Source organism: Callorhinus ursinus, unplaced genomic scaffold (assembly GCF_003265705.2).
Source record: "Callorhinus ursinus isolate GAN/ISIS: 27379988/994484 unplaced genomic scaffold, GSC_fseal_2.0 scaffold54, whole genome shotgun sequence".
Classification (NCBI taxonomy): domain Eukaryota; kingdom Metazoa; phylum Chordata; class Mammalia; order Carnivora; family Otariidae; genus Callorhinus; species Callorhinus ursinus.
Window position 1 is genome coordinate 11,934,032 of NW_027397116.1, and position 22,606 is coordinate 11,956,637.

Below are 22,606 nucleotides of genomic sequence, written 5' to 3' on the forward strand. Positions count from 1 at the left end.
AATAATTTGAAGGTCAGGGATGAAATTAACACTTTTCTCATAAAAGATAACCCAAAACCTGCTTGATCCAAAAATCGCACCTCCTATTCTGTTAGGTTTATGTCATGCAGCACCACTTCAGTGATTTAATTTACTATATTTTCAAAATCATTATTGGTATGAGGTATAATAAGAACCTATCCTGTTCTTCTTCATCACATACTTCACTATCTCTTACCTTTTTTTCTTTCTAATATATTTGAGACTTACTTTTTGTCTAGTTCCACAAAAGCATGTTGAGGCTTTAATGAAAATTAAATTGAGCCGATAAATTAATTACTACTAATACCATAGGCCATTTTCATTGGACATTGTAATTATTTTAACAGACTTGTAACTAATCCTGTGTGTGTGTTTCCTTTCTTTCTCCGGTGGCTTCTCTTCGGATTCTGGAAAATAAAAATAGAAATCCTTAGGATGGTTTAAACTATCAAGTGGGTATCCAGGTCTGATTTTTCCTCTATTCCCTCTCTTGCTTACTCTGTTCCGGCCAAGAGAGTCTCCTTTGATGTTTAAATATGTCCCAATTCAGCAATGTTTACACTGCAGTATTTCTCTGCTTGCATTTTCTTACATACTGTAGTGACACTGAGGTTGTGTCCAATAATTGTAGTTAATAGTTCACCCATCTCTAACAGTATCTTTCCTACTATTCAGTTTTGGTTTCCCCCATGTAACACTAATATCGAATAAATATGTATTTTACTTATTAATATGCTTATTATCTGTCTTCACTAGAATGAAAATTACATGAGGGTAGCATTGTCTCTTTTATTCACCCGTGCTTATCACTGTATCCAACAGGTCGTAGGCACTCCCTAAGGGGTTCTTAAATGAATGCACACATGAAAGAATGAGAGTGAAAGCATGTCTGAATGAATGGATAGTGTCAGATTAAAAAAAAAGGTAACTAATACGTAATGTGCCAGCAAAATGTTTTGATTAAAGTAAGATTTAATATAAATTCCTTTGCATAAGAAGATTATTATATATGATCTATAAAAGTGCTTTTGAAAGATAAAAATATTTTGAAATAATTCAATTGTTGATTAATTTATCTGTAATATAGCAAATTTCAATGGACCATAAAAATTATATTTTCATCTGGAGGCAATAATATTTAAATAGCATATATTTAATACACAATTATACGTTAAACCTAGAACATTAGCCTATTTTTCAACATTAATGTAGGTCTAAGTTTCCATGACCAATAGACAAAACTAACTTCGTCTCTCTCTCTGTCATCACTAGCTGAAGTGAGTCCTGTTCTCAGTAGCTCTATGAAGAGGGCCTCTTGGGAAGAAACTGAGGTCTTTTCCTAAAATCCCAAGAGAAATAAGGAATCCAGGCCTTCAGCTAACAGCCATATGAGAGAATGAATGGTCACACTCTAACCCCAGTGAAGTCTTTGGATGACTCCCTAAAACTTTTGCACCAAAACCAACCAGCTAAACTACTCCACTTAAAAACTACATAAGATAATAAATTTTTTAAGCCACTAAACTTCAGTAATTTGTTATACAACAATGGATGATTAATAGACTCTCTTAAAGATAGAAGCAGTAGTATCCCCTTCTATAACAGGCTAAAGTTGAAAATACAATCTTTCCGGGATTGCGTATAATTGAAATAAATAAAAAATCACTTACATAAACTTATTTTTAGTTTTTATTAATAAGTGAAAAACAATTGTACTTATTTTGTCCCTATTTCTGTTTTACATGAAACATATTTATCAGTGGAATAATATACTTTCTCAGATGATTTTTGTAATGCTCTTCAGGGGCCTGGAGGGACAGATGAAAAAATTAAGTCATAAAAATGCAGGTGATCTTCCCTATTTGTGGATTATGTATTTGTGAATTCACTTACTTGCTAAAGTTTATTTTTAACCCCCAAATCAAAGCTTGTGGTATTTTTGTGGTCATTCAAGGACACGTTCAGATTGGTGAACTAAGAACTAAGGAGGAGAAAAAAAGGACAGAAATGAGATGGTTCAACTCAAGTTGGAGATTCTAAAACATTTCAAAATGATAAAGCTAAAGTATGACAAGTAGAGGGCGCCTGGGTGGCTCAGTCGTTAAGCGTCTGCCTTCCGCTCAGGAAGGATCCCAGGCTCCTGGGATCCAGCCCCGCGTTGGGTTCCCTGCTCCGCGGGAAGCCAGCTTCTCCCTCTGCCACTCCCCCTGCTTGTGTTCCCTCTCTCGCTGTGTCTCTCTCTGTCAAATAAATAAAATCTTAAAAAAAAAAAAAAGCATGACAAGTAAGTTTGGATTTTGAGTCTCCTAATTGTCTTGTGAAATCCTGGATCTGTCGCTTCTTTTGCAGTGAACTCAGTGTTCTGAATAGTAAGGTGGGGTTATATCTAGAGGACGGATTGCTGAGAGTATTCGATTAAGCTGACGCATGTACAGTGGTCGGCATAATTCCTGGCACATGGTTCAGTGAGTCAGTGTTGTTATTGTAGCTGTTAATATTATTATTATAATCTTCACTAAATTTATGATGTCTATAAGGACGACTTATTTCAAATGACAACTAGTACGGCCAAGTATACTCCACAGTATTTTAAAGCAGATAAACAAAAACACAACACAATTAGTTTTCAGGCCCGTCCTCAAGGAAAATTTATGTGACTCCTGTTTATCAGAACATTCCTAAGTATATGTTTATATTAAAAAATAGAGTAAAATTATTTGGGAGAAAACTAAGGTTTTTATACTTTTATTTAAATAGGCACCTCACAAATACACATTTCTATGACAACCAAACCCCTGAATTTTTCATACTGCGAAACACATACATGTTTCTCATATAATGAACTGATTGTGCTGTAGTTATATTTTCTATTATGGATATACCAGCATCAAATTATTTTAACAAAATAAGGAAAAAATAGAGAAACTGTGGAATTATGACTCATGGGATCACAGATTTAAACGGAAAAAAAACTTAGAAATTTAACTGAGAAATGAAAATCAGAGAGTGAGCTGGCATTTTTTCAAACTAACCCCATCCTTAATGCTAAAGCATCTTCGTCTTCCATAGTACATTCAGACAGTTTCATAAAAAAGCATTTCAATTTAATTTAAATTGGCTGAAACAATCAGATAGCTTTTTCTCTCCTAAATGACTTGCTTTTGCAACGGATGTAAAAGCTATTAGCTTTTCTTTCCTAAAAGTAGGTATGAGGTATGAGGATTTTGTCTCTTGAGATACACTCTGATTATTAATAAAGAGGTTGTGAAAACTGAACATGACTTTCAGCCAACACAGTAACACCGACTTTGTTAAGTGACAAGTGACATTAAGAGCCCTTGAGAGGCAGATTTCTGTCAGAGGAAGGAGATACATGTTAGTGTAAAGGGAATAAAATATTACCATTATAGAGAAGTTTAATTTCATTTCTTACCTGAGGATTAGAGTAAACTGAAGAGAACTTGTTGTTCAAGAGATTGTTACGACATCTGACTTTGTTAAACTCCTGTCTGACTGGTTGGTCATAAAGAACGCCATGATCCTTTTCCATTTTCTTCAAATTCTCAAGCTTCTTATTCACTTTCTGCCTCTAGTCTATGCCTTGTAATGGTGACATAAATATTTCCACATTGATTATCTATTTCCTCTCATTTATGGTGCTGCAAAATATTAAACTCCACAGTAATTTGATGGCATATTCAGGTGTCATGTCTTGGATCTTGGCATTGCTCAAAAGAGCTTTGTCTCTCAAATCTCTGGTTTAATCATAAACTTCCGTCTTTCAGTCTTTCTTATAACAGCTCCTTTCCTCTCTTCTCAAATGCCTGGTGTTTCTAATTGACACCAGTTTCTGTGATTATATAATCTCCAACTAAATTAAGGTAACATAGTAATTTCATAATGCATTGCTTCTGGAATTCTTTAATCCACCACAAATTCCCTGATATTTTTGCATCAGTAATTTTTAACAATCAGTATTCTGTATTGTTGGTTTTGAGTTTTAGGAGAAAGTAGAGAACTTGGTTAGTGGAACCTATTATTAATTTGACTTTTTTAAATTCTTTGAGCCCTTTCGTTCATTCAGGAATAGTTAAATAAAGTCATTCCTTATGTCTTATGTACATTGTCTGTTCTTTCTCTCGAGGTGATTCAATTCTCACTTCTGTGAAAATGGTCTAAAATTGACAGCTCTAATTTTAATTTTCTAATGAATTCCCTGTGTACTAGTTCTTTCTCTCTCTCTCTTCTCTCTAGATAGATAAATAGATAGATAGATAACCTGCTAATTGATTCATTAAATCCAAAAATTAAAAAACAAAACAAAACATCTACTCCCTTCTATAACCAATTTTTACTACACACAAACCAATATATTTTCTATATAACGTTTAGACAAAATAATCCATTGCTCCATCCACTTATTTGTTCATTTATGCCATTATTTCTTTATTCAAAAATATTAGCCACCCACCAGCCAGGCACTGCCCTTGATGATATGACAGCAAAATGAATAAGGCATAGTACCTGTATTAAATGACTTAATAGTCTAGAATAGAAGATCTAGAGATAGGTATTTAAAAAGCATCATAGCAAGTTTAGTAATAACGCCCCACCCAAGAATGTTGCATAATAAGAATAGAACATAGAATACAATTTATAGAATAGGGAATACAAAGTGAAAGTAAATAAAAGAACACAATCAGAGGTGTGGATGTAGATAATATTTGTAGAATCTATTTGTGGCGAATTGGCTACATGTTATCTAAGTGATCAATTACCCCAAATAGACTCAAAATGTTATTTATTTTTTCTTTCTTTTTTTTTTTTTTGCTGTCATCTCTTTCATATGGTTTGAGTCTTCTTGTATGTTCCTCTAGCACTTAGTATACATCTCTGTATCACATCTCACTGCAATTATAGATTTATTGTACATGTCATTGTCTTCCATGAACCAGGTTACTGATGTTAATAACATCATATTTTTCTTTATATCTCAGCATATAATTCAATGATTTGAACATATTTGACATTGTGTAAATGTTTGCTGAATGGAGCCATTAATCATCCAAGTTTCAATATCCTAAAGAACATGGCTTCTAAGGTCAAGGTCACAACACAAATGGTTGGATGTTAGACTCAGTTTATTTCTAGCACCATATACTTGAGCAATTATTTGAGCTCTCTTCCTCAGTTTCTTTACCTCTAGACTGGAAAATGACCTTCTTCAAGGATTATTGTGAAGATTAATTGATTTGAGCATTAACAGACCCTAACAATAGTCAGTGCTATATAAGATAGCTATTTTGTTATACACTTTCTTCCTCATTTTAAATAACTTCTACTCTTGTTCACACACACACAACACAATCTATTTTCCCTTACAATAGCTTTCAACTGGATTTTGTACCAGCACCTATCTCTTCTAATGTATTATTCACACTACTGTAAGAATTCATGACCTAAAACCAGATATAACCACATAATTTTCAGCATGTGAATTTATATTGACTACAAGTCCATCCCTTTCAATCTAGTACTCAAGCATCTCAAAGTATAACAAACTCTTTTTTCATGAATTATTATTTTTAACAAGTTTTATTGAATTTTAATGCACAGACCATATGATTCACATACTTGAACTGTACAGTTCGATGTGATTTTTAGTATATTCATAAACAAGTACAGCCATCAACAGAGTTAATTTTAGAACATTTTCAACACCTCAAAAAATAATCCTACATCCTTTAGGTATCTCTTCCCCACTATTCCTCGGTCCCTTCCCACCCAGCCATAAGCAAACACTAATCTACTTTCTATCCCCTATTCTTTCATATGAATGGAATCATATAGTATGTGGTATTTTATGACTGAGACTGACTTCTATCAGCAAACTGTTTTCAAGATTCATCCATTTTGTGGCATGTTGCAGTGCTTTGTTATTTTTTATGGCTGAATAGATTTTTATTGTAAAGATATACCACATTTTGTTTATCCATTTGTCCTTTGATTGACATTTTGGTTGTTTCTACCTTTTGGCTACTATGAGTAATGCTGCTATAAACATTTATGTACAAACTTCTGTATGGGAATATATTGTTAGTTCTCTTGGTGAAATCTCTAACAGTGGAATTGCTGGGTCATATGATAACTCTAAGTCTAAAAGTTTGAGGAACTGACAGACTGATTCCCAAAGCTGCTGCATCATTGTGCATTTCAACCATATATATGGGTTCTGATTTCTCTCATTCCTTGCCAACGCTTGTCGTTATCTGTTTTTTTTTTTATTCTAGTCATCCTACCAGATTTGAAGTGGTATCTCACTGTGGTTTTGATTTACATTTCCCTGATGACTAATGATGTTGAACATCTTCTCATGTACACACTGGCCATTTGTATATCTATCATCATCTTTAGAGAAATGTCTATTCAGAACATTTGCCCATTTTTATTTGGATAATTTTTTCTTTATTACTGAGTTAAAAAGTTTTTTTTTATATATTCTAGATACTAGTCTCTTATAGGATATATGATTAGCATATGTTTTCTCCAATTGTGTGGGTGGTCTTTTCACTTTCATTATGGTCCTTTGAAGCACAAACCAAAAACCAAAAGGTTAAAAACAATTTGAATCCAGTCCAATCTATTATTTTCACAGCCAGGTAAATTTACGTTAAAATAGAAAATTACTTTAATACAATAAGTTTTAAAACAATTAAAATTTAAACAAAAAGAGAAAAAAGCCTTTTGATCCCAGGGAATCCAAATGGGATAAATTTACAGAGGCATTTGAAATTCTCATAAAGAACAATTAAAAACAACAGCAATGTCCTTCTTATCTCTGATAGATAAGTGTGTTCCACTTGTGTTCCAGCTATCTGCTCATGTAGTAAGGGTGGAGCCGACAGCCCAACCCTGGACATTCCCACACAGAGAGCTGCCATATGAAAAGGGTGACCACAAGCAGTCAACACCTCTGTGACCCAGACAGATGTTTAAATGTTGTGAAGGGGAAATGCCAACAGTTCTTTCCAGATGCAACATAAAGATAAATAAGAAGATCTATGAGAAATATTCAAGAGATTTTGGGAATGCTAAAGATGTAATGTCTAAGGAAATTACACCAAAGCTTCCAAGAGTACTAAATCCAAACTTTGTTCAGCTGGCAGCCAACTGCAAAGTGGCTCCCCTAAAGTGCTAGAGCATTTATCTGTATGGGGTTTCCACTTGGGATTTTCCTCATAAAACTTCTCAAGTATGCTCACTCTCCTTTTATCCACAGGTTAAAGCCATCTTTGGTAAAGGTAAACAGGAAACACTACCTTATCCCTAAAACACACCAGACAATATGATGTTGGCATGGTGAGGGTAAAAGTCAAGACATAGTCAATGAATTGGCTACAAGCTTTGTAGGTAAATGTCTTCTAAGGTAGATGTAAAACTGACTTTATCTTTTAACTCACAAAGCTGAAGTAACAAAGAAAAAGGCAAAAGCATATTCCATCAGTTGACAAAGCTGATGATTAACCAAGAAAACCAACATTTTGGGGGAAAGACTTTATTTATTTATTTGAGTGAGAGAGCAAGCATTAGGGGGGGTGAGAGGGAGAAGCAGACTCTCCGCTGAGCAGGTAACCTGACATTGGGCTCCAATCCCAGGACCCTGAGATCATGATCCAAGCTGAAGGCAGATGCTTAACCTACTGAGCCACCCAGGCGCCCCTAGAATGCCAACTTTCATACTTTATATGCAGGAGCAAATAAACAGCACATCAAGTACAGACAGAGTAGAGTAAGTATGACATAGCCTACTATCATATTCCTTGGCTTTCCTTTCAGATTTACCATAAGTGCTAAACTGAAATTCAGGTCTTGGGTCTCTCCATGGAACAGTCATTTGCTTCCTCTAGTTCAGCTGCTAATCCAATGCCTGCTGGAATAAGGACTAGCAAATTCATCTTCTTTTCCAGAAGGACAAGTAATACAGCCACTGTGCAGCAGAGCCAAATCATCGCTTTGGTGGATATTCCAATCATGCTCTTGTTTTTCCTTCAGAAACTGATGTCATTTTTTAAATGCCAGGAAATCAAAAAGAAGATGAAATGCAGTAAACGAAGAAGGTTGAAGTTGGTGTCTGTAAAAATTCCTTTCACCTCTTCAGCAACTGTCTTTGAAAACCCAAACTACTGCAAGGAGAACATGGAATCTTGCTCAGGAATCCAGAAGGATATTCTCCCCAGTGAGATCTTTTTGTAGGACACTGTGAGAGGTAGCCCAGTAGTAGAATTATTTATGAATTTATGATCATCAAATCCTTCGCTTGATTGCTCTGCTGAACTATGAACAGAATAGGGAAGTAACATACATTTTTTTCTAACTTGATCATCTTAACTATCCAAGCACATGAACAGGAAGAGAGAACTCATCAAAAACAACGTCATCTGTCACCATATTTAGTTATTCTTGGCCTCCAGTGAAAAAATGGACTCATTCAAGGCATTTATCCACCTCTTTTCAGCTTCCATTTGTGATGTAACAGATTCCCCTGCAAGAAGATTGATTTCTTTGGGTTTTGTGACTATGTAGGAGATCAGAAGATTTATAAAAAGCACTTGTTTCCCATTACACCAAGGTAAATTTCCAGCATGATGGAGAAAAATGTAGGTATATAGCATCCCACTGTTTCTTGTTTTCCTTGGTTTGGAAACATTAACTGCCCTATCACATTTGTGATCCACATCAAAATCTTCATTTCAATACCAAATAGACACTGTTCGCAGCACCAAAGGTGAACCCTGTGATGGTATATACACTCAGCTGAAATTCAGGCTTCCTGGTCAGGTAGAGTTAAGATACAGTTCTCTTGCTGGCACATGGGACGCTGTAGACACAGCCATCCATAGGAACACACTGCTGAGCCATGAAGGAGCTGCGGTTGCTTCACAAGGTGCCTGTTGCACCCTCCTCACTCACATATACACTGTGACTGCCTCAGGAGAACCAAGAGCTTGGGTGCTGCTCTTGACCTCTCTGAGCCCTGAATGCTCCCACTTGCCTTGGGTTTCACCTAAGTGCTGCAGGTCTGCTTCTGGACATTCAAATTACCTATTTTATCTTTTGTTGCTGAACTTTTGTTGTCCTATTTAATAATTCTTTGTCAAACCTAACGTCATAAAGATTTACTTCTATATTTTTGAGAGTTGTATAGTTTTAGCTCTTATATTTAGGTCTTGGATCAATTTTGAGTAAATTCTTGTATATGTTGTAAGGTAAGAGTCCAGCTTCATTCTTTTATATATGCTGTTGGTCTCAGAATCGTTTGTTGAAGTCTATTCATTAAATGACCTTTACACTCTTGTGGGAAAACACTTGACTCTAGATGTAGTTTCTGGACTCTTCATTTCTAGTTCACTGATCTATATATGTACCCTCATGCGACACTGTTTTGGTTATCACTGCTTTGCAGTTGGTTTTGAAATGGAGGAGTTTGTGTCCTCCTACCTTGTTCTTTCTTTTTTCTTTTCTTCAAGATTGTTTTGCTATTTTGGGTCCCTTGCATTCCTATGTAAATTTTAAATCAGTTTGTTAATTTCTAAAAGAAGTTATCTGAGATTCTGACAGGAATTGCATTGAATCTCTGGGTCACTTTGAAGAGTATTACCAAAAGACTTATAAGAAAACATGGGATGTTTTTCTATTTATATTTATTCAGATCTTTAAAACAATTTCTAACAATGTGTTTTAGTTTCCAGAATGTAAGTTTTATACTTTGCTACATTTAATCCCATTTTATTATTTTTGATGCTTTTGTAAATAGAATTTCTTTACTAAATTTATTTTCAGATTGTTCATTCAAGTGTTTAGAAAAATAAATGGTTTTTCTGTACTGATCTGTATCTCATAACCTTACTGAATTATTATCTGTTCTAATAGTCTTCAGTGACTTCTTTAAGAATTTCTGTGTACAAGATCATCTGTGAATAGAGACAGTTTATTTCTTTTCCAATCAAAATACTTTCCATACCCCACTCCATCCCCACCCCTCCTTTCCTAATTTCTCTGGCTAGAACCTCCAGTACAATGATGAATAGAAGCAGTGGGACTGGATTTCCTTGTCTTCTTGATCATAAAGGAAACATAGCTAATCTTTCTCCATTAAGTCTGATACCAACTGTCAGTTTTCAAGTTTGGAAAGATTTTTCCCTTCCTAGTTTGTGTTAGTTTTTTTTTTTTTTTCAAATAATTATGCTACATGCATTGAGATGATCTTTGCAGGGTTTTTTTATTCTATCAATTTGAATGGTGTTACATTAATCGATTGTTGGATATGAAACAAGCCTTCCATCACTGGTGTCAATTCCACTTGGTCACAGTATGTATATATTTTTATATGTTGCTAGGATTAGTTTGCTAATATTTTGTTGAGGATTTTGTATCCATATTCATAAGAGATATTGGTACAGAATATTCCTTCCTTGTGATTTCTTTGTCTGGTTTTGATATAATACTGGCTTCATAAAATAAATTGAGAAGTGTTCTCTCCTCTTCTATTTGGTGGAAGTTTATAAAGAATTGGTATTCTTTGAACGTGTGGTAGAATTCAGGAGTGAAGTCATCTGGGCCTGGTGTTTGTTGGTAGTTTTTTTTTTATTTTTAACTGAGCAATTTTTGGCACTTGTTATAGTTCTAATAAGATTGTCTATTTCATCTTGAGTCAGTTTTGGTAGCTTATGTCATTCTAGGAATTTGTCCATTTTACCTAAGTCACCCAATTTGTTGGCATGCAGTTGTCCATAGTATGGCTTTACAACACTTTTTATTTCTGTAAGATTGGTAGCAACGTTCCCTCTTTCATTTCTGTTTCTAGCCATTTGAAACTTCTTTCTTTTTCCTTTGGTCAAACTAGTTAAAAGTTTGTCAATTTATTGGTCTTTTCAAAGAATTCTCTTTTGGTTTCATTGATTTTCTTTGTTTTCCTATTCTCTACTTCATTAATTTTTTCTTTGATTTTTCTTCTTTATTCTTGCTTTAGGTTTAGCTTGCTCTTCATTTCCTAGAGTGTTAGGTAGATTATGAGGTCATTGATTTGAGATTTTTCTTTTTACTTAATATAGGGCTTTACAGCTGTAATTTTTTTTTTCTAAGCACTGCTTTACTTGCATCCCATAAGTTTTCATGTATCTTTATTTTCATTCATCTAAAATTATTTTCTGATTTCCCTTTTGATTTTTTCTTTGACCCAGTGGTAACTTAGACATGTGTTTTTAAATTTCCACATAGTTGTGAGTTTCCTGAAATGTCAATTGTTGAGTTTTAATTTATTTCATTGTTTTCAGAGAACATATTTTATATTATTTCTATTTTTTTGAATTGAGATTTCTTTTATGACCTTAGTGTATGGTCCAACCTAGAATATTCTATATGTCCTTGAAAAAAAAGAATATTCTGTTGTTGTTGGGTCATATGTTCTATAGCTTTCTGTAAGATCTATGTAACTTATAGTATTGTTCAAGTCTTTTATTTCCTTGTTGATCTTTGGTCTAGTTCTATCCATTTGTGAAAGTGGATGTTATCGGTTGAATTGTGTCACTTTAAAAAGGATATATTGTGGTCTTAAGCCCCCAGTACCTGTGAATGTAATCATATTTGAAAACAGAGCTTTTGCATACTTAGTGAAGTTAAGATGAGGTCGTTAAGGTGGGTTTAATCCAGTAACCTAATACAGTATGACTAGTGTCCTAGTAAGGAAAGGAAACCTTGGACACAGTCACAGACACACAGGGAGAATGCAACTAAAAAACACAGAGAAACCCAGACAAAGAGGGAAGATAACCATGTGAAGATTGAGGTGGAAATCAGAATTATGCCCAGAGCTAAGGAACACCTGGGACTATCAAAGGTTAGAAGAGGCCATGAAGGATATTTCCCTGCGGATTTGGAGGAAACATGATCCTACCAACACTTTCGTTTTCAACTTCTACTGTCCGGAACTGTGAAACAACAGATATCTATTTTTTCAGCCACATCGTTTGGGACACTTTTTTTATGGCAGCCCTAGGAAATTAATACACTAGAACATTGAAGTCTCCAATGATTATTGTTGAATTGTCCATTTCTTTCTTCGTTGTGTTATTTTTGCTTCATGTATTTTGATGCTCTGTTATTAGGTGATATTTTATAATTATTATATACTTCTTATGAATTAACCCTTTTATTATTATAAAATATCTCTATCTCTAGTAACATTTTTTTTCTTTTAACATCTACATCACCTGTTATTCATATAGTCATTCCAAGTTTCTTGTGGTTGATATTTCAATAATGAAATTAAAATGCTAAATTAGAAAATATTCACTCAATGAAAAAGAAAGCAGTAAAAAATAGAAGAATATAAAAGATATGGGATATATAGTAAACAAAATGTAAAATGATAACTGCAATGTTGAATAACTATTTTTGAAATGTTTAAAATTAAGAAGTCTCAGCTCCTCAAAATTCTGAAAGATTTTGTGCACAACTGCAATTATTTATTCCTAAAAGTGTTTGGTAGAATGTTTGGTAGAGTTACCCTAGAATTCTCTAGGGAAATCATCTGGACCTAGAGTTCCTTTGGGCAATGTTTTTTAACTACAAAGCCAGTTTCTTTGATAGATTTTGGAATATTAAGTTATGTACTAATTATATTAACTCTGAGTAAGATACAGAGTTTGTGTCTTTTAAAGAATTCTTCTAGTTCATCTAAGTTGTTGACTATCAGAATGGAGTTGTTCATAATATTCCACAACAAAGTTTTAAATTTGTTTTTTGTTATTCTTGTTTTGTTTGTTTGTTTTTTAGAGGGTTTTATTTTTATTTTTATTTTAGGGGTGGGGCAGAGGGAGAGAGAGACTCACAAGCAGAATCCATGCCCAGCCTGTGAGCTTGACTCGGGCCTTGATCCCACAACCCTGAGATCATGACCTGGGCCAAAATCAAGAGTCAGACACTTAACCGACTGAGCCACCTAGGAGCCCCAAAACTTCTAATATTTGCAAACTGTATATTGATGCTCCCTCTCTCATTTCTGATATTGTTAATTTGTGTCTTTGCTCTTTTTTCTTCTTGCTTAGTATTCTTGGAGATTTAACAATTTTATTGTTGTTTTTTTTCCTAAAGATTTTATGTATTTATTTGAGACAGAGTGAGAAAAAGAGAGAGAGAGAGAGAGCATGAAAGAGGGGTGGGGCAGAGGAAAAGGGAGAAGCCGACTCCCTGCTGAGCAGGGAGCCTGATGTGGGGCTCTATCCCAGGACCCTGAGATCATGACCTGAACCGAAGGCAGATGCTTAACTGAGCCACCCAAGTGCCCCAACAATTTCATTGTTTTAAAGAACCAGCTTTTGGTTTCATTGATATATTTATTATTAAATTTTTTTCTGTATCATTGCTTTCCTGTCTGATATTTATTTCTTTTCTTCTTTTTTAATTTACTATTCTTTTCATAGTATCTAAAGTTGGAAACTGAGGTCATTGATTTGAGAACTTTCTTCATTTTTAATCTAGATATTTAGGGACTCTATAAAGTTTTTCTGTAAGGACTATTTTAGCTTCAACCCAATAAATTTGGATAAAATGTTGATTGTGTTAGAAAACCATTATTAAGAAAAGCTTTATAAGTTGTCTCACAATATGTTTTTCCCTGACAATTCTTACTTGTACTGCATTATGTCCAATGAAATTCTATCACACATATTTATTGAATAGTTCTCTCTAGTAGTTAATCACATACAACTTTTCATGCATTTTAATGTTTCTTATGTATAAAACTTTTATATTTGACAAAATTTTATCTATTTAAAAGTAGAGATTGTAGTTTGTTGGGGGTTTTTTTTGAGATTGTAGGGTTTTTTTTAATGTGTCCATAAAACATCTAAATTCATGGCTATGAAAGAGAATGGCTTAAATTAAATTGATTTCAATTAATTTGAATTGACACATGGTCTGAATTTGCAGTGAAAGAAAACATAGTTGGAAAAATATGATGAAAACAACCAGATATAGATATAAGAAGAAAAGTTTTTATTTTCTTCACCACAGACAGGACTGAATCAGGGAATTTGTTTCCTTCAAAATGAACACACTATTTTTAAATTTTTATCAATCTGAGATAAGAGGAGAGTTAGGAAATTGATGAGAAAATCCATAAACCTATGAAAGCCTGGAGTTTACCATACAGGTAAATCATTTTGGTCTACATAATATATTGTATCAATTAGTGTCACTTTCGTTTTATCTTGTAATCATTTGTTGTTGTTGTTTTAAACAGTTTTCCAACAGAATTTCAAAAAGCAAAACAAGTATGTCGATAATTTTTCAGTCATCAAAAATATAGTTAGGTATGCAATTATTTCCTATAATTTACTATTGTGCATCAAGTTGTATCAGTTTTATAGTGGTTTATATGTTTTTAAAACTCACAGCATATGTTTAGAAACTATAGAAAATTACAAAAGCACATTTCTTGGTTTTAGCTATTTCTGTCAATTATGGGGGAAAAAAATCCACTAAGTAAATGCCTTCCTAGTACAACTACAAATCATTTGGGAAATTTTAAAAAATGATTTAAAAATTTTCAATGCTGGAATTATTCAAGCATTGCTAACCTAATATAGATTCAACAATGACCTAAAATGGTGGTATTTTTCTGTTTTTTTCTAATATTGAGAATATCATTTTTTCTTGTTCTATTCAGTAGCATGCTATTGATTTTTTAGAAACAAGATATAGCTAGCGATCATGTGCATTTCTTCTTATAAATACTCATGTTTTAGAATTATTACTGTTAAAATTGATAAGTGTAAATAAATAATTGCATTAGGCAGATTAAAGAGTTTAGAGGACATTTAAAGATTGTGACTAAGTAAGATATCCACTGTTTTTAGCTCTGCAGTTATTTGCACTACAGTCCTTAGTGTTATCAGTTCCTGCAGAGACTTGGCCTCCTCAAATGTTCTCCATTGCTCTTCTTTTGCCCTACAGTTAAGATAAACCATAGACGATAAACAAGAAATAAGTTTAAATCACGATATTTATGGCATTTGGATCAATAACTAGCACTCTTAAGACAGAAAAATCAACTTTATAAAAGTCTTTCTAACAAGATTGCATGTTGTTCTTGAAAACATAGTTTTTGATACATTAGGGATGCAATTAATAATAACTGAAAGTTTAGTGTTTCAGAAAACCCCTACAGAATAACAACAAAATTCTATAACTTATGTGTTTCAAAGGGGGAAGATGAATTTGAGAAAGCCTATCAGTCAATCATGAGTTATTCTACTAACTTTGGATAATTTTGTGCCTATTTTTATTTAAGGCAGACACTACTGGTGGTGTTTTGATCCATATACCTGGATGAGTTTGAAAACGCCTATATGACTCTAGTAGCCACAGTTACATACCTAGGCAAAAAAATTGTAATAATATCGTTAATAGGTAAAGTTTCTCTTGATGCAATTTCCTTTGTTCTCCTCATCTCACTCATATTATAATCTTACCTTTCCCATTTCAACACATTTGGCAAACCAGTCCATTTTCCCTTGTCTTGTTCCTTAAATCAAAAAGGTTTTCCTATTCCCTATAACAAATTAAATGTAAGTCAGGGTGTTATGCTATTATTTCTCTCAGAAATATTTAATAAGTGTAATATTTCCTTAAGAAATGGCTAGCTTTCCTCCTGTTAAAAGACTTCCAGGTTAGAATGAAAGAAACGAGTATTTTGTGCACAATTATCATTGAGAGTAAATCTGAAACCATACCAACAAAAAAGCTATACCAAAGAATCCTTAGTGAAAAGCAACAACAAAAAATTACTTACATGGCATCTGAAAGACAAATCAACTAACTGGTTGGTTATGAAAACTTCTCTCTTATCCACTGGGTCAAGACTTGGCTTCTTTTATCTTTTCCCTTACCTTTCTTTCTTTTTGTCTGTGTAATTAAAACATTTAGTACTTTTTCCTCTGGGTAAGCAGTTTATTTCATTTTTATATACCTGACTCCTTTTCATTCATTACATTGTATCTTAATGGTGGACACTGTGAAATGTTGTTTCCCAATCACTCTGTTTGCATAGGGTGACTAAACATTTCTTTTGATTTTTGATTGACATTATCTTTATTAATTTAATTTTTTTACTTTCAGTTTTGCACTTACTTGTCATTTGTTTATTATAGTCTTTTCCTAATGGATGATGACTTTCACAAACAAATTTGTTTGTGTATACTACAAAGTCATCAGTGTATACTAGTTATGAGGAATTAAGGATGACTTGCCTTATTAGTTATTAAAGCATAACACATAAATTATCATACATGTATATGTGTGTGAGCTATGTGATACGTATATTAATATATATATACCATATGCATAAATGGTACATATACATATGTGTGTATAAATGCATGTGTGTGTGTATATATATATGGGTGAGTATATTTATGATGAAGACGGCCCCCCATTTCATTGAGAAAGGTGTTCAGAAAACAGGTGCTATAAAAATGTGTCTCTTCATTACATTATTAATTTACTATCCTAAGCTGGAAGAAGGAAATACAATAAAATACAATAAAAATATCCTTGTAATCTAGGAATGAGATGATACATTTGAAGCCCATTGTAAGAGATGTTAATCGATATGATTACATCAAAGTCAGGATTTAGTTAAATGAAAAACACAATAGACACAATTTCCAGTCAGAGAGCATAAGAGGGAAGGATACTGAAATATATAAAATCATCAAGGGAATAATGTTGGAAAATTAATAAGAATAAAGTTTTGTATTTCAATCTAATCTAACAAAAATATAAAGCTGAATAAAGTCAACTGTTGGTAAGATTGTAGAAAAAACTGACCATTGCCATATTGTTGATCTTTTAGATTTAGGCATTTGAATGAGTAAATAGTAGCTGTTAAAAAAAAAAAAACTGTTAGAAACGTCCAACATAACAACTATTCTATACATATCTGTGAATCTGTCAGCACTCAGGCAAATTAAGTATTCACATAATCCCAGTATTTCTATTCCTGAGTAGTAGATGTATCCCAGAAAGATTATCCTACTGTTCTCTGGGTTCTCTGTACAAGGATGCTCTTCCATTGTTACTAGTGACATCAGAGAGTCATCAGTAGTCTGGATTTCCATCTGTGCGGGAGTTAAAGTAAAATGTGGACACACACTATGAAGAGGAATGCGGCAGCAAGCATTAACAGACTCTACTAAAGCAAGCTGTTATGATATACAGATAGCTATTTAAGGAATAGTACCAGCCCAAATTATACATCCACTAGTGAATCAATAAACAAAATGTGGTATGTTCGCACAATGGAACACTATATAAAAGTACAAAGGAGTGAGTGCTGACACATTTAACAAAAGCCTCATGCTAAGTGAAAAATCCAGACACATGTAAGTATATATGATTCCAGAGGATATGAAATTGTGGGTGATAGAAGAGAATTGAATGGCAGTCTGAACACTTCTGAAAGAAATGGTGAGAGTCCTGTACTAGAAGATCTTATGTCTGGGGATGCTGGGAAGAAGGAAGGTATTTGTGATTTATCCCTGATGTCTTTTTAATGGCGCTTATTGACAGCTTCTGTATGTCAGGTGAAATGTTACTGCAGAGTTGCTGATGCAAACATAATTGTCTCCAGAGTTATAGCATATTGGCTCCTTTTGGTATTAAGAAATGAGATGTAATTTATTCTCAAGCTGGTACATTTTGGCTGCCTTCCACCTATTTCCAGAAGTAAGATGTGCCTAGTGAGTATGTACTGGTATCAATTATTGTCCTAAATGCATTAGAGATGTGATATCACTTCTTTCTCCCTGATCCAAGGGAATTCTCACTGTAGCTCTATAAAAATATTGGGAGTGGGTCATAGAGAAAACTCAGTGTGATATACAGCTTATATATTGAATTATTTGTCTATGATTCTGTTGATTCTTTTTAAGTGGTAGAACAGCACCAGTATACACTAATGGAGTGAACTTCACAATATATGTAAGTCAAGTCATTAAGCTGTACACCTTAAACATATGCAATGCTGTATGTCAATCATATCTCAATAAAACTGAAAAACAAAACCCACCAAAAATTGAATGGAATTAATAGATATATGGTGATATTCAATGTTTTAAAAATATGTTCATTAAATTGAAAAAATACAATGGCTTTATGATAATTGTTCTTAAATATTGTTCAGTTAATATTGGATAATAGAAATTATTGTAAGGATTTTTTTTCGAGTAAACATGTTCGCAATCCAGAATATGTTGAACCATTTTCCAAAATATAGCATGCTCAAAATCCTAGCATTTACATATATCTGGATATGTGAGAAAGTTTTCCTTACAAGTTTGCTCCATTCAAGCAGAACCATTTCCACCAGGAGGTAAGAGTCTCAATGAACTATTAGCTATGAGTGTCCCCAGAGCACTTAAAGATCCTTGAAGTCAGGAAATAGCAACTTGGAAGAGGAGTCAGCATTGTGACAGGGGCAACTGACTCTGATCATCAGGAGTTAAGAATGTTGTTAAGAAATGGGGAATGGAGGATTGTTTAGCTTGCAGGCTAATACCTGGGTACTTCTTGGTACTCCCTGGTCCAGTTTTTATTGTAAATGCACAAGCACAGCAACTCCAGATTAAGATGGTCATGGTGGTCAGGTGCTCAAACTCAGTGATGAAACTACAAGATAAATCTTGGGTGATTGTGCCTATTAATTTGGTTGGGAAAATACTGATGTTACTATGGCCACCCACTATATAAGATTGATGAAATTGCCTACATGCATTGTTTTTAAACTTCTGCTTAAACAGCATCATATAAAATACAAAAATGTTTATGCCTTTGTTTTTATAACTTTGCGTCTTAGCGTATTTTTTAAATTTGGCTGTAACTAAAAATCAGTCTAATTAATTCAGTGGCCTCAATTAATATCTGTAATCATGGTTCATTTATGTGAAATAATTTTGACCTTGGCAACAGATTTTCTTTAATTGTTTAAAGTAATTTTATATTCCTAAAAGAGATCAGTATTTTTATAAACTTTTCAAATTGTTTTGAGAACGATTGGTTTAGAAGATAAAGTTGTGCACACATATCTGTGACCCAGGGCAAAGTGCTGGTTACTTTATCTTAAAGAGAACATAAGTGAATCATGGATCATGAAACACTACATCAAAAACTAATGATGTAATGTATTGTGATTAACATAACATAATAAAAAAATTAAAAAAAAGACATCTGTAACTGAAGAAACTAGTTAAACGCCAGGCATATACAAATCAATCAGTAAAAACAAACAAAAAACCAAAAAACCAAAAAACATTGTGGCTCCTGAAAATGATTCAAAAATTCCCATTCTGATATTAATTAGGAGATAATTGCTTATGAAATACAACATATCTTTAAATCTAATATAAAGTACAAAGTTAACATTGTCATCAAGGGAAGTCACTTATCTATAAATGAAAAACATGAAATTTAGGTTTTTCTTTTAATAAAAATTTTCCGTGTTAAAAAAAAAAGAGAAAGGGCGGTGCCTGGGTGGCTAGATGGTTAAGCTTCTGCCTTCAGCTCAGCTCATGATCCCGGGGTCCTGGGATCGAGCCCCACATCGGGCTCCTGGCTCAGCGGGGAGCCTGCTTCTCCTTCTCCCTCTGCCTCTCTCCGTGCTCATGCTCTCGCTCTCTCTGTATCTGTGTGTCTCAAATGAATAAATAAAAAAAAATCTTTAAAAAAAAATGAGAGAGAGAGAACATATGTGATACAATGAAAGTTCAAAGAAAGTAGAGTTAGGTCATTCCCATGGCTGCCAATACTTCCAAGACCTTAAATAGATGCTAATCCGTCCTCCAAGGTTGCTGGCCACCTGTGCAAATCTCAGTATGGGCTTTTAAAACTTAATGCATTATACTGATCTCCCATTATAATTGAGAGTTTTGGAAGTTTCATTCTTTGAGGAAGTTTTCTCAGATTAATCCAGTAAATGTTTATTATTTACCTCTAATCATCCTATATAGAAACAAATTATTTCTGAGAAAAAAATTGACAAACCTCCAATTTTGTTTCTACATGTCCCTTTAGATATCACCTACAAATTATAATCAATGCCTTACTTTCCATTTGTAGTTATTTAAACCTTCTTTTAAAACTTAATTTATCCTTGTTCATTTGTGCTATTTATTATTGCCATAAATAGAAGCTCTAATGTAGAAAAACTGTCCATACATATCTAAAAATTTCATGATAAAATACTAGTACAGTGCTGTACATGATTATATATTTAATATACTATTTGGTTGAATGTAGCAATTAGCTTTTATCAAAGCATGTAAATATTGCATGTTTTACAGCCAAACCATAAATTGTTACAGCTATTTTAATGGATCAGGTCAATGATATTAAAAAGAAATCCATCACATCAAATGTCACTTGGAGAGAAAAAAAGTCCTGAAACACAGTTTGCATGCTTTATAGATCCTGCTACTTCTGTATTATTGGCAATTTTTGAGTTAACATCTCTTATAAAAGCTATATTCTGTCAATGAATTATGGTCTGAAGGAAACTTAGCTAATAGTTTTACTCTCCATCATAGTAAATTCTACCCGTAATAAAATAAATAAAGAAAACACATTCCTGGGGACAAGGTGTTATAGTTTATGACTAGGCAGCAAACTGTTTTACTTTGTCACCCAGAATGAAGGAAACATTTGAATATTTAAATCAATATTATTTATAGAAAAAATCAACCAATATAAATAATAAATTGAATAAATAAATTACCTCTCTATGAAAGACAATTTTTTATTTTTCTAATATTCTATGTAGGTTTTGTATTTCTTGTATTGTTCACCTGCGTGTCTTATAAATATTCCTGTTTAATGGTCTTTCATGATTCATGATCTGTCATGGATGAGATCACCTGAATATAGACTTGTTATTACTACTCATGCTTATCATAACAGGAAACTCATTCATCTAATAAAAATAATCTGCAATAACAAGATATTACCTTTTTCTCATTAAAACAATACAGAAAATAGAAATGTCATTTCTTAGCTATTCTGTTCATAATAAAAAATATGACAAATAATGAGACATGATTTCAGAAATATAAGAAGAGAGGCAGATCATGAAGAGCCCTGTATAATATACTAACGGCTTTGATTGTGTGAACTGGAAAGACACTGGAAAAGTATAACCATACAAGTGACAAAGGAAGATTTTTATTATTGCAGAATTACTCTGGATGCTGTGTTAACAATGAAGGACAGAGGAGCAAAGCAGAAGGAGAAAGATAATTTAGAAGGCTATTGACAAAATTCAAGGAGGTAATGGCATGGTCAAAGAAATGGCCACAGATTATAGTATTAGATGCCATTCATTCCAGGCATATGTTAAGGTTTAAAACCTGAGCATATGCCAGAGTAGAGTGGTCCCTAACATCAAAGAAGTCTTTTGAAGAAATTGTGTTATTGTTTCTGTTTTTCCTGTTTGTATGTTTGCTTTCTGGCAAGGGTGAGGAGGATATTAGGATCTCATATTTGAACATATTAGCTTGGAGGTGCATTTTAAACAACATTCAAGCAAACTACTTGGAAAAAATGAGTCTAGATTCAAGGGAGGGCTTCAGGCTGGATATGTGCTTTGGGAAGCATCAAAATAAGATAGTATTTTTAGTAATGAGACTGAATGAAATCACCTAGATGTCAATGTAGATTAAGAAATTGTTCAAGGAAGAAACCCTGGAGCATTCTTTAATAGCTTTCCTGAAATATTTTTGTCATATAAAACCTATATTTATGGTGTATAACTTGATGAGGTGATATATGTATATATTGTCAAACATTACTACAATCAAGCTAATTAACATATTTATCACTTTTACATAGTGCCCACTGTGTGTGTGTGGTGAGAAGACTTAAGATCTATCTTCTGAAATTTCAAGTACACAATATAGTGTTGTTAAATATCTTCATCATGCTATACTTTTGATTTCTAGAATTTACTCATCCAGCATAAGTGAACCTTTGTACACTTTAACCAACATCACCCCATTTTTCTTCCCTCCAGGCCCATTCTAACTCTATATTTCTATGAGTTTGATTATTTTAGATTCCATATGTGAGATCATGCAATATTTCTTTTTCTGTGTATATAAGTAATATTCCATTTAGCATAATGTCCTCCATTTCCCTCCATGTTATCTCAAAATGACAAAATTTCCTTTTTTATGTATGAAGAATAATCCATTGTGTGTATTATATTATATATATAATATATTACATATATATTATATATATATATATATAGAGAGAGAGAGAGAGGCATCTGTCTATCCATAAAACATTTTCTTTATTCATTCATCTGTCCAATAGCACAGGTTGTTTCTATATCTTGGCTATTGTGAATAATGCTGCAGTGAACATGAACAGACAGCTGTATCTTCACAATCCTGATTTCAGATGATCTGAATATATACCCAGAAATTGCATTTCTGGATCACATGGTAATTCTATTTTTAGTTACTTGAGGAAC

General features: G+C 33.3%; 1 pseudogene; it reads right to left on the reverse strand.

Annotated features, from left to right (window-relative positions):
* Nucleotides 1–8,865, reverse strand: part of LOC112839321 (lipid scramblase CLPTM1L pseudogene) — a 34,447-nt pseudogene extending 25,582 nt beyond the window's left edge.
* Nucleotides 8,866–22,606: the final 13,741 nt, after the last annotated feature.